The 10,118-nt window shown below is 47.5% G+C and overlaps 1 protein-coding gene across 2 annotated transcripts in view; it reads right to left on the bottom strand.

Annotated features, from left to right (window-relative positions):
- The window catches only part of LAMB3 (laminin subunit beta 3), a 148,734-nt gene that overhangs the window by 119,760 nt on the left and 18,856 nt on the right, over positions 1–10,118 (bottom strand). The window lies entirely within an intron of this gene.

Below are 10,118 nucleotides of genomic sequence, written 5' to 3' on the forward strand. Positions count from 1 at the left end.
GACCATTTGTGTCATTTCCAAAACCAGAAAGTCTTAATAATACTGAAGAGATTGCCACATAGATCTTGTAACAAGCGAATCAGTGTAAAATAGCTGGAATAAACATAAATGTTTACAAATGTAAATCTTTTTTCAGTGGTATTGATTGAGGCCTACTGAATGCAGAGTACCGAACTAAGCATCTGACAGAATACAGTCGATTTGGTAGACATGATCCCTGCCCTTGAGGAGTTTAAAATCCATTAGATAATAGTCATTATGGTATTTAAGTGCTTACTATGTTGCAAGCATTTGGGTAGATTCAAGATCATCTTGTAATAATAATAATTGTGGAATTTGTTATGTGCTTACTATGGGCCAAGCACTGTTCGAAGCACTGGGGTAATCAGGTTGTCTCACGTGGGACACACAGTCTTAATCCCCATTTTACAGATGAGGTAAATGAGGCCCAGAAAAGTGAAGTGACTTGCCCAAAGTCACACAGCTGACAAGTGGTGGAGCTGGAATTAGAACACAAGACCTCTGGCTCCCAATCCTGTGCTCTTTCCACTAAACCACACTGCTTCTATCAGATACAATATCGGACACAGTCCCTAGCCCAATCGGGACTCACGGTCTAACTGGGGAGGAAGAACAGGTCATTTATCCTCATTTTACAGATAAGTAAACTGAAACGCAGGGATGTTAAGTGACTCGCCCAAGATCATACAGCAGGCCAGTGGCAGATCCAGGGTTAGAACCAAGGTCTTGTGGCTCCCACCCTGTTTTTCACTAGGTCATGTAGGTTCTCTAAGGCCATGTTGTTTCTCTTTAGAATTATCAATAATGCTCCCTGAATTATATTTTCCACACCTAAGATTCACACCCTAGCAATGAATCATGAGGCTAAAGACCCTGGCCTCAGAGACATTTAACCCTTATCGCAGGGTAAAAGAATGGACAAAGCAGTTTCTCCAAGTAAAGGGACCAAGTTCTCAATAGGAGCACGGGGGCAAAGAGGGTGGATGATATTGCGGGAGGGTGGCGTGGTTGGTGGGGGGTAATGTGGGGAGTGGGAGGGAGCAGACTTCAAAATAGGTCAGGATGCCACCCTCTTGAACCCATGGGAAATTTTCAGGCCTTATCCGAGACTCTGGGATAAGCAAGTATGGACAAGACCCGCTCTCACAGCCTTGAGAAGCAGCGTGGCTCAGTGGAAAGAGCACGCGCTTGGGAGTCAGAGGTCATGGGTTCGAATCCCGGCTCTGCCCCTTGTCAGCTGTGTGACTGTGGGCAAGTCACTTCACTTCTCTGGGCCTCAGTGACCTCATCTGGAAAATGGGGATGAAGACTGTGAGCCTCATGTGGGACAACCTGATTACCCTGTATCTACCCCAGCGCTTAGAACAGTGCTCTGCACATAGTAAGCGCTTAACAAATACCAACATTATTATTATTATTATTATTGCCCTCCAACCCCAAATCATCGCCATGGAATCTGTCATCTCCCTGTCTCCTCCAGTCCATGAACCCCAGATTGCAGGGGCTCCTCCAAGGTTTGAGAGGGGAAGTTCCTTCAATTTAGGTGAGCCTTGCATAGGCTTATTGGATCAATGGGACTATCCAGTGTCTAATCCATTCTGGTGACTGTAGGCTTGGACAGCTACTCTCTTCCTGTTGCCTGCCTGCCCACAGATGAACTAAACCGTAAAATCAGTCAATCAAATTGATCGTGCTTACTGTGTGCAGAGCACTGTACTCAGTGCTGGGGAGAGTGTGATGTAACAGAGTTGGTGGACACTTTCCCGGCCCGCGACGAGTTTACAGTCTAGAGGGTTGAAGAGGAGGGAGAAGACCACTATCTTAATAATTTTGGTATTCTTTAGGGGCTTATTATGTGCCAAGTACTGTGCCAGATACAGAATATTCAGATCAGACACAGTCTCTGACCCACACAGGACTCACAGTTTAAGGGGGAGGGAGAATAGGTATTGAATCCCTATTGTACAGATGAAGGAAACTGAGGCACAGAGAAGTTAAGCAATTTACCCAAGGTCCCCCAGGAGACAAGTGGCAGGCCCTGGATTAGCATTTAGGTCTCCTGACTCCTTAAGGTCGGTGATCTTTCCACTGGGCCCTGCTTGAATGAAGGGTCGGGTTAAACCACCCTATTAAGCAATTCTTGATATTGATCACCTCGTCAATGACCCTAAAACTTCCCTAACCTCACCGTGACCCTGCAGTCAGTCAAACATATTTTGTCCCCACCCTGCAGTCAATCCATCCCTGCCCCGTCTTCCCAGCACACCCCCTCCTCCCCATCCATCCAACCCCTCCCCACCCCTTGTGCCACCCTCAGACCATCCCATTAAAAAATAAAAAACAAGAAGAAATTCCTGACTACTGGCTTTAAGACACTCAATCCACTCTTCCCATCTACTTACTCCACTCCCTTTATTCACCCCTCCCTCAGCCCCACAGCACTTACGTACAGATTCGTGATTTATTTATATTAACGCCTGCCTTCCCTCTAGACTGTAAGCTCCTTGTAGTAGAGAACATGTCTGTCAACTCTGTTGTATTGTACTCTCCCAAGTGCTTAGTAGAGTGCTCTGCACACAGTAAACACTTAATAAATAAGATTGTTTGATCCCTGTTAGCCTGTCCCAGTGCCACCCTTCATCCCCCTCCCCTACACTGGCCCCCATCAGCTCACTCCCCCATCCGACCCCTACTTATGCCTTGCCTCATCCCCTCCCCCAGGACTCCCCTGCAGCCTCAGCTAAGTGCAGCCTGTGGAACCCACGCTCTGTCATGGGAAAGCTTAACAAATGCCATTAAAAAAGTCCCACCTGAGGCTCACAGTATTAAAGCCCATTTTACAGATGAGGTAAAATGGTGCTAGAGTTGGTCAAGGGATGATATAGCTTGAGGTGCTGGGAAATTAACTGGGAAAAGTATGTTGGAGGAGGAGTTGGGATTTTAGGGGGGGTTTGCGTGCCCAGAGAACTGTGGTCAGTCTGCTGCGGGAAGAGAGGGGGTTCCAAACTGGAGGAAGAGCGAGAGCGAGGGGATGGAGGTGGGAGGGTTTAGAACAAGGTGCAGCTAGAAGGGTGGCCTGAGAGGAACAAACACAGCAAGTTAGGAAATAGCAGATAAATAGAACAAATAGGTAAGGTCAGCTAGTGGAAAGCTCTGAATCTGACAACGAAGTGTTTCGTCTGTGGCAGGAAATATGTCCTTTAGAGTGTTGTATTCTCCCCAGCTCCTAGTGCAGTGCTCTGCACAGTAAGTGCTCAATAAATACAATCGACTGACTGACTGACTGCTGCAAAGATACACAGGAAGCCATCTAGTGGACTAGAGGAGAGATTTGGGCAGTGCTTCCAGAATTTGACCTGCGCAGCAGCACGTAAAAATAATAATAATGATGGTGTTTGTTAAGTGCTTACTATGTACCAAGCACTGTTCTAAGCCCTGGGGTAGATTCAGGGTAATCTGGTTATCTTATATGGGAATCAGAGTCTTAATCCCATTTTACAGATGAGATAACTGAGGCCCAGAGAAGTGAAATGACTTGCCCAAAGTCACACAGCTGATAGGCGGTGGAGTCGAGATCCACGACTTCTGACTCCCAAGCGTGTGCTCTTTCCACTAAGCCCTGCTGCTTCTCTGTAGGATGGGGGTAATCAATCAGTTAGTGGATCAAGCAATGGTATTTACTGAGTGCTTACTGTGGGTAGAACAGTATACTAAGCGCTTGGGAGAGCGCCGTGCAACAGAGTTCATAGATACGTTCCCTTCCCACAAGGAGCTTACAATCTAGAAGGAGAGTCGGACGTTTGAATAAATAACAGATCTATACATATCAGAAGCAGCGTGACTCAGTGGAAAGAGCTCGGGCTTGGGAGTCAGAGGTCATGGGTTCTAATCCCGGCTCCGCCACTTGTCAGCTGTGTGACCTTGGGCAAGTCACTTCACTTCTCTGAGTCTCAGTTACCTCATCCGTAAAATGAGGATGAAGACTGTGAGCCCCATGTGGGACAACCTGATTACCCTGTATCGACCCCAGCGCTTAGAACAGTGTTTTGCACATGGTAAGCTCTTAACAAATACCAAATTTTCTTTTTACTTAAGTGCTGTGGGACTGATCGAGTGCTTAAAGGATACCCATTCAAGGGCAAGGGCGGAAGGGAAAAAGTAAGTAAGAGGCTGGCGGCTGGGAGACCAGAGAAGACGCTAATGTGCTTACTCTGTACCAAACACTGCATGAAATGCTGGGGTAGATGCCACACAATCAGATCGGATTCAGTCCCCATGCCACTTGAAACTTACCATCCAAGTAGAAGGGAGGACAGCCATTTATTCCTCACCTAACAGATGAGGAAACTGAAGCACAAAGGGGTTAAATGACTTGCTCAAGATCACACAGCTGGCATATGGCAGCGTGGACATTAGAACCCTGGCTCTGTGACTCCCAGGTCTCTGCTCTTTCTACTAGGCCACAGTACTTCTCAAACAATGTTGATCCTTGATCTGTTGCCAAACTGGGGAAGACCGATATTTTCTGTTGGGCCGGGGAAAAGATAAACAGATCCCACTCTGATCTGGCTTGAATAAACATTTTTGATCCCTCATAGTTCAAGGTGACTCTCACACAGTAAGCACTCAGTAAATATGATTGATTGATGATTTATCTTATCTGTCAGAGTGTCATTTTTCTGTGGGGAAACTGCCGTCTTGAATATTTAATTTCTAATAGCTTAGAATAGCCATGGAGTTAAGGAAGGGTTTTCTTTTTTTTAGGACAGGGGAGAGATGAGCATGTTTGAAAGCAGTGGGGAAGAAGCCACTGGAAAGTGAGCAGCGGAAGATGGCGGTGGGGAAGGGAAAAAGTTTCACCTTTACAATATCGCCAAGATCCGCCCTTTCCTCTCCATCCAAACGGCTACCTTACTGCTACGGGCTCTCGTTATTTCCCGGCTAGACTACTGTGTCGGCCTTCTCTCCGATCTCCCTTCCTCCTCTCTCGCCCCGCTCCGGTCTATTCTTCACTCCGCTGCCCGGCTCATCTTCCTGCAGAAACGATCTGGGCCTGTCACTCCCCTTCTTAAACACCTCCGGTGGTTGCCCATCGACCTCCGCTCCAAACAAAAACTCCTCACTTTAGGCTTCGAGGCTCTCCATCACCTTGCCCCTTCCTACCTCTCCTCCCTTCTCTCTTTCCACCGCCCACCCCGCACACTCCGCTCCTCCGCCGCCCACCTCCTCGCCGTCCCTCGGTCTCGCCCGTCCCGCCGTCGACCCCCGGGCCGCGTCCTCCCACGGTCCCGGAACGCCCTCCCTCCTCACCTCCGCCAAACTGATTCTCTTCCCCTCTTCAAAACCCTACTTAAAACTCACCTCCTCCGAGAGGCCTTCCCAGACTGAGCTCCTCTTCTCCCTCTACTCCCTCTACCACCCCCCTTCACCTCTCCGCAGCTTAACCCTCTTTTCCCCCCATTTCCCTCTGCTCCTCCCCCTCTCCCTTCCCATCCCCTCAGCACCGTACTCGTCCGCTCAACTGTATATAATTTCTTTACCCTATTTATTTTGTTAATGAATTGTACATCGCCTCGATTCTATTTAGTCGCCATCGTTTTTACGAGATGTTCTTCCCCTCGACTCTATTTATCGCCATCGTTCTCGTCTGTCCGTCTCCCCCGATTAGACCGTGAGCCCGTCAGACGGCAGGGACCGTCTCTATCTGTTGCCCACTTGTTCATCCCAAGCGCTTAGTACAGTGCTCTGCACATAGTAAGCGCTCAATAAATACTATTGAATGAATGAAAGTGAGGGGGCAAATGTTTTCATAAAGTTCAAAGTGATGGGGTTGGAGGCACAGGTAGAGGGGCTAGATTCTGAGAGGAGGTGGATGGTCTCCTTTGCAGATACTGCTGGGAAAGTTGGAAGAGTCGAAGCAGGGGGGCACAGGGCAGGAGAGAGGGACTGAAGAGGAGCAGGGGAGATTTTAGGGATATCATGCCTGATGGTTTCAATTTTATCGATAAAGTACAAAACAAGGTTAGTAGAGGCAGGACCTGGGGGTTGAGGGGGGATTTTAAAAGTCTGAATCAGCTTTTGCAGGCAATGGGCATGAGAGTCAATAAAGATGAAGAAATAATGTCGCCAGGTGGAAGAGCCAGCAGAATTAAAGCAGGCAAGGATGAATTTGAATTGGTCTAGGTCAGTCTGGTATCTGGATTTCTGCCAGCAGTGCTCCACTACTCGAGCATAGGAGCAGAGGAAGTGAACTGTTGAAACAATCAGGAGTTGTGGGTTAGTATTACGAGACTGACGGAGGGACAGAGGATTGAAAGAGTTGAGCTCAGTGGCGAGGGTAATGTTGAGGGCATGGATTTGTATAGCAAGAGGACAACTGACTCTTGTGTTTTTTCAACTTTAACCGTATGGGAAAGGTGATTTCTCTGTCAGTGTGACCTGCTTGAGCAGGCCCTAACAACACAGGAGAACCACAATTTGCTTGTTGCATCCTTCGGGGCTAGGAGAAACAAGAGGAGATTCTCCCTCCTACTTAGCTTGTCAGCCCCATGTGGGACAGGGACTGTGTCCAACCAGATTAATTTAAATCTACCCCAGCACTAATAACAGTTCTTGACACACAGTAAGTTCTTGGTGAAAATAATAATAATAATAATAATATGACTATGAGGATCAAATGAGGCATGATGACTTTAGGAGGGAGTCAAAAAATCGGAATTCTCTATGGGGAACGAGACATGTTTGAATTCATAGTGTTAATCAAGTGCTTGCTGGGCACAGAGCACTGTACTAAGCACTGAGAAAGAATATACAAATACAGTCTATAAAATATAGGTAAGGGAGAAAATTGGAGACTAACATATTGGGAGTAATGAAACAATAAAACAAGAAACAGCATAATGGACAAGGAAAAAAAAATACACAAAATAAAAATCCAGGTCTCCTATTTCCAGATGATGCCCCTTCCATGGGACCAGTAGCCCAGTGGAAAAGACTCCAAGAAGCAGTTTGGTTTAGTGGAAAGAGCACCGGTCTGGGTGTCAGTTTACTTGGGTGCTAATCTAAGCTCTGCCTCTTTCATTCATTCATTCGTATTTATTGAGAGCTTACTGTGTGCAGAGCAGTGTACTAATAATTATAATAATAATGGTATTTGTTAAGCACTTACTATGTGCCAAGCACTGTTCTAAGGACTGAGGTAAGTACAAGGTAATCAGGTTGTCCCACGTGGGGCTCACAGTCTCAATCCTCATTTTACAGATTAGGCAACTGAGGCACAGAGAAGTTAAGTGACTTGCCCAAGGTCACAGCAGACAAGAGGCGGAGGTGGCATTAGAACCCACGACCTCTGACTCCCAAGCCCAAGCTCTTGCCACTAGGCCATGTACAATTCAGCAACAAATAGAGACAATTCCTGCCCACAACGGGCTCACAGTTAGAAGGTGGGGAGACATGCATCAAAACAAGTAAACAGGCATCAGTAGCATCAATATAAATAAATAGAATTATAGATATACACACATCATTAATATAAATAAATAGAATTATGAATATGTACATATATACACAAGTGCAGTGGGGCAGGGAGGGGGTAGAGCAAAGGGCGAGAGTCGGGGCAATAGGTGGGGGAGCGGAGGAAAAGGGGGTCTTAGTCTGGGAAGGCCTCTTTGCCTGTTGCAGAACCTTGGGCAAATCACTTACCTTCTCTGTGCCTCAGTTGCCTCATACGTGAAATAAGGATTCGATACCCATTCTCCCTCCTACTTGATCAATCAGGCATATTCATTGAGCACTTTACTATGTGTAATCACTGTATTAAGCACTTGGGAGAGCACAGTGCAACCGAATTAGCAGACACGACCCCTGCCCATGATGAGTTTACAGTCTAGAGGGGAGACAGATAAGAATATGAATAAATAATTTATAATACATAATTTAAAGATATGCACGTGAGTACTCTGGGGTCAGGGATGGGGTGAATATCAAATGTCCAAAGGTGCCTAGACAGTGATCCCCATGTGATCCCCATGGCTTAGTGGAAAGAGCTCAGGTTTGGGAGTCAGGGGTCATGGGTTCTAATCTCAGCTCTGCCACTTGTCAGCTGTGTGACCTTGGGCAAGTCACTTAACTTCTCTCTGCCTCAGTTACCTCATCTGTAAAATAGGGATTAAGACTGTGAGCCCCACATGGGATAACCTGAATACCTTGATTCTACCCCAGCGCTTACTACAGTGCTTGGTACATTATGAGCACTTAACAGATGCCATCATCATCATCATCCTGTGGGACAGAGACCATGCCTGACCTGGTTGCCTTGTATTTACACCAGTGCCTGGCATATTACCCTCATCATCATTGTAGGTGTCATCATCATCAGTGGTATTTACTGAGCACTTACTGTTCGTGGAATAATGTACTAGGCACTGTACCTGGCCCCAAGCGTTCATTATTTTTAAGAAGCCGAGTCGGGGATCAAGCCTGGGTTGACATCGGCAATGGGCAAATGGGACCCATAAATAAATATCATCATCGTCGTCGTCGTCATCACATTCCGGCGACCAAAGTTACCCAGAAGTGATTGCATGTATGCCCGTGGCCACTCCTACTCCAAATAGCCACAGATGCTACCAGAGACCCCAAGAGCAGGGCCCGGCATGTGCATCCACAGCTGGCACGGAGCCTGGTAGCAGCCACTTGGGGCAAAAATGATACCATTTCTGCCTTTCAAACCTCGTCTCACCCCCTTGCTCTCAGCCCAGTGCTTGCGTGATTTCTAAATTTGGAAAGCGACCCTTGGCCACTGGCCAAAATATCAGCCCTAGTCCTAGTAATTGCAACAGTAGTGTTTATTAAACACCATCTGAGTGCTCTTGGCAAAATACAACCAAAAAAAGTGGAAATGATCCCTGCCCACAAGGAGTTTCTATTCTACCAGGGGAGACAGATGTAAAAGTATTCACAGTTGAAGTAACCGAGATCAGTAATACCTTGCATGCATGGACAAACATGTACAAAATGTGCTGAGAATGGGCAGATGTAAATATTTAAGTGCTGAAAATGGCTGGTGGGTTTGTCTAGTTTAGGGCATTGGGGATTAAACGGGAAAGGCTTCCTGGAAGAGGTGCAATTTCAGGAGTCTTTAAATTAGGGGAAAGCTATGGTCTGATGGATTTGAGGTGGGAGGGTGTCTCACTGGATTGTATGCTCCTTGAGGGCAGGGAACTGGTCTGCTAACTGTAGCATGCCCTCTCAAGTGCTTAGTACAGTACAGGGGACCAGCACAAACAAGGGGATGGAGACAGGAAAGTGAGTACCGTACCTCGGCTGCATTTGGAGAACTGAAGAAGCAGGTTAGAGACTAGCAGGGAAAGAGAGCAAATAATAAGTACAGGGAGCCTTCCCTAAGTCCTCTTTTTCTCTTCTTCAACTCCCTTCTGCAACACCCTGACTTGCTCCCTGTATTCATTCCCCTTTCCAGGCACGCAGGACTTATGTACATATCTGTAATTTATTTATATTAATGTCTGGCTCTGCCTCTAGACTGTAAGCTCATTGTGGGCAGGAAACGTGTCTGTTATACTGTTATACTGTACTCTCCCAATCACTTAGTATGGTGCTGGGCACACAGTAAGTGCTCAATAAATATGACTGACAGAATGGGAAGAGCCCCTATGCCAATGGCAAGGGATGTTTGTCTGTTGCAGGATAAAGCGTTCCTCCTTCTCTACCCAATATCCGTCCTCCTGTCCACCGGACGTGCGCAGGTTTCCGACCCTGGTCCCAGGAATGCCACCCCCAGTTCCCCCAGGCCCCGGCCCGGCTCCGGCAGGAATCCGGCTGCGGGCACCAGGTTGGCGGGGCGGCCAGCCGATGGGGAAATCACAGCCCCACGGGCTGGGAGAGTCCAATTCCTGAGCCGGGGCCGGGGCCCTCGGCGTCAGTCACACTCGGCCTGTGCCAATGAACGCGCGAGTCAGGGCGGAACTGGGGCTCAGAGAACTGTGGCTTCATCTGTTTCCTGTTTCGACAAGGCTGCTCAGAGAGAACAGAGTGGCGGGGAGGGAGGTGTTGGGGGTGGGCAGGGTTGGGGGGGGTTC

The sequence above is a fragment of the Ornithorhynchus anatinus genome, chromosome 7 (assembly GCF_004115215.2).
Source record: "Ornithorhynchus anatinus isolate Pmale09 chromosome 7, mOrnAna1.pri.v4, whole genome shotgun sequence".
Taxonomy (NCBI): Eukaryota; Metazoa; Chordata; class Mammalia; order Monotremata; family Ornithorhynchidae; genus Ornithorhynchus; species Ornithorhynchus anatinus.